We start from the raw sequence: 3,954 nt of genomic DNA, 5'->3' as shown, positions 1-3,954 counted from the left end.
TACTATGTAAAACAGCTGTTTTCTATGTGAATATATAATAAAATGTAATTTATTTCTGTGATGCGCAGCTGTATTTTCAGCAGCATTACTACAGTCTTCAGTGTCACATGATCTTCAGAAATCAGTATAATATGCTGATTTGCTGCTCGAGAAACATTATTATCAATGTTGAAAACAGTCAATGATGCTAAAAAATAACCCTGGGTCAAGCTCAAAAAAGCATTTTAAAAGTAGTTTAGTTTATTTCAACCATCTAATAGTTTTGTATCCTCAAAATACTGAAAATCCTCCTTTCTACTGTGGTTTTGAAATTAAATTCTCATATTTTTGCATGCATTTTGAGATGTTTAGCATACAGTGAATGTTTTCATACAATAAAAATGGATGCTTTATACTGTCAAACTCCTAAAAAGCATCATAAAAAAATGTACACAACTAATTTTATATCATAAAGTAAAAATATTGAAATCTCTAATATAAAAAATATGCATCAACCTCATATTTTAAATCATATAATGTGCCCAAAATAAATTTTTACTATGGATTGGAAATTTCATTCACATTTGCATGCATTCAAATGCAGTACGTTGTCAATGACAAGTGGTTTCAACAACTGGTGCACTATAGTTCAAGCCATTGTGTGCTCAAAGCATTGAATATCTTCCATTCTAGTGAAATTTCTTTCACATTTGCTTGTATGCAAACATGGTGCGATGTCAATAACAAGACCTGTGAGAAACACTTTTGATGTCAGTTCTGTTACAAAACCACAACGAGCTTCATTTGAGTGAGTGTAGAAACACATGAAGCGAATTTTAGTATAACATTATAATACCATTCATATTTGAACTTTTCTTTATAATTTAAAGAAGAAACCAATCCGATGTATATTTGACATTTGAGGCTTAATGCTATAGAAAAGCACTAAAGGTTTTTCAGTTAGAGTGTTTTCAGCTTGTTTATTTTTATATAAAAATACGGCATGCAGTTGCATAAAACAATGGTATAAACATCAATCAATGTAAATTGTGATAATCGTAATTAATAATCGCAATTTCAAGGGAATAATCAACAATTATGATTTTTGTCATAATCGTGCAGCCCTAATATAGAGGCATATGTTGACTAATGTTATGGAGTTTTAGAGTGATATTTAGTGAATTAAAAAAATAAATGAGTAAATATAAGCATATTTATATAAAATGTATCTCCATTGCATGCTTAAGAGCATTAAGTAAATGAAGACATTTTATTTTCTTAATTTTTCTTATCCTTTTAACTCAAAATATTCTCCCAGAGATGCAGACCGGTCAAGTTTCATCCACAAAATTGATACATTTTTATGTTTGAGATTGTTTTATGATTTATGATATGAAAATTAGTTTTTCATATCTTTTTTATGATGCATTTTTATGCTTTTTTTTATAGCTTGGTTATATATGGTTAATATTAATATTTCATATATATATTATTAAATAATAATAAGTAAATAATATTTTTTATATATTATGTACCTTTTTATGATGCATTTTTACGCTTTTATTTTTTTTTGGCGCTTGGTTGTAAAATTCACCTTACACTTTTATTGTATGGAAACATGAATTGTATGCGAAACATCTCGAAAGTATGCAAAAGTTATATTAATTTATCTCCATTACATTTATTTATTATATTTTAAGGTAAAGAGCATTAAATAAATGAAGACAAATTGTATTAATTCATTTTTTTCCTATTCTTTTAACACAAAACATTCTCCTAGAAAATTGGTGTTAATATAAAATTATAAACTATATTTACTTTTTAAATAATATTACAATATTATTTTAAAGAATAAATATAGTATATAATTTTATAAGTATTTATTAGAATATTTTATTAATATTATAGTATTATTTTAAATAAAAATTGTCTTAAACTTTTCATCATAATGCAATAATGACTATTTTCATTTCGTCATCAGTCCCCGCTTATTTATCAACAACAGTACTTTCTCCATCCAATCAACTCCTCATGAGGATTTTTTTACATTAACCATGCTGTTTAACTTGGAAATACGTCACATTAAAACTACACTACGTAACTTTTGTCCCTCTAGCGGAGGGAGATTGTTTTGGTCGTTACGTGAGTTGTGCTTCGGCTCCGCGATTCTGCGCGGATGAATCCGATGTCTGTTCGTGATTACAGATGATCGCTTTATCAGCGAGAAGTTCAATAACGACATCAAAACAAAACGAGAGAAAGACGGATATCGGAAAGTATATCTTATTATGAACAGGTAAGAGCTTAAATTGTTCATCTTTTTGAAGTCAGTTGTTTTAAAATAACGTTACAAACGTATGGCAAACGCTGACAGTAGACAGCGATTGTTATTCATACCAGATAATGGTAGAAAGTGTAACTTGACATGGCTGTTTGTAGGAGAATACACCAAAGCAGTAGCTGATTTATAGATTGGCATCGTTACCAACATAAACATTGATTTGTGTCTTACAGTCAATGCGCAGCTAATGTGATTCAATGAAACCATGTTGATTCTTGTTTTATTATTACGGGTGTGTTGCTTTCAAATCCTTTCGGTTCGAGGTCCGGTTGTTTTGTCTTCAAGCCACTTCCACTGCATAACAGTAGCTAGTCCGACCTTCTTTCCTTTATTTACGACACAAACTCGCACGGACGAATGACGGAAGTAGGCCTATGCAGTTTCCCGGGAAATCCGACCCGACAACTTTAAAATACAAGTCGTTATTATTATAATAGGCTTACTATAGTGATTTAGGGTGGGGGGAAAAAAACACGGTGTGGAAGATGCTTTTATGATGTACTTGCTCATTATTAAATGTGGTTGTTAGGGAGACTGTTGTGGTTTAAGAATATTGCAAGGATTTTGTAAGTGTGTTGCTTCAGTTGCTTGGGTTTTGGCACCAAACGTTGCAAGTACCCTGACAGCACACGTACATCACGGAGACGTCTATTTGACATCTGCAAGACGTATGTTTTAGTGTTTGCTCAACTGCAGTACGTCAATAGGACGTTTCCTATCAGATGTCGAATAGACGTTTAGAAGATGTCTTTAAGATTAAGAATGAATGTAAAACTGACATCTTAAAGACGTCTGTTAGATATTTGTACACGGCAGATGCTTTCCAGATGAAGCGATCTTTAACAGACCTCTTGCAGACGTACGTGTGCTAATTGATTTGAGTAAAATACTATGCAGACACCACTGCACTGCATGCATTTGTAGTGCGCATGCATACTGTACACAAGGATGACGTCTTGTCTGAGATAGCAGCGGCGTCTGGGTGAAACGCTTTGAGGTGAACAAAAGCCTCCTAGTGTTGCATTTCCAGGCAGGAGACGAGCGCTAATCCGCACCTGCTCTCGGCTCTCTTCAGATCCTGTGTGTCTCTGCCATCCGCGACGGCCAGCCAGGCACATCCACAGGAGACTCTTGGCACAGCGCGCGCGGGCTGCAGATGGCCTGGGATTGATGCTCCGCACGCTGCCTCCTCCTGCAATGGATCTGATTAAAGCCTTTGAAAACAGACAGGCATTGATCATGTCGAGCTGCATCCGAGAATACCAATTAAACCCTTTGAACTCCCCTTAAATTATATCACCATCCAATAATTACGCATGCATGAATAGCCATCATCGGGAAGAAACCTTGTTTTCTCTTGTCATCAGGTCCAAAGCTGCATAATCAGTGTAAAAAATGACCGTGAATTTAACGGTAAAAGACTGTTAAAATGCTACAGTAAAAACCTGTTAAATGGTAAACGGTAAATTCCCCTACTATATACGGTGAAAAACTGTATTGGACATTACATGTAATTTTACGGTAGTATAACATTTTTGGACGTGAAAAAGACCGTATAATTTACAGTGAACAACCGTAAATTGACATTCCTAGAATTCCCTGCATTACATTTCAAATTTGATGGTTTTTTGTTG

The sequence above is a fragment of the Sinocyclocheilus rhinocerous genome, unplaced genomic scaffold, assembly GCF_001515625.1.
Source record: "Sinocyclocheilus rhinocerous isolate Xijiao unplaced genomic scaffold, SAMN03320098_v1.1 scaffold1186, whole genome shotgun sequence".
Lineage (NCBI taxonomy): Eukaryota > Metazoa > Chordata > Actinopteri > Cypriniformes > Cyprinidae > Sinocyclocheilus > Sinocyclocheilus rhinocerous.
Note: the sequence above shows the minus strand (reverse complement) of the source record.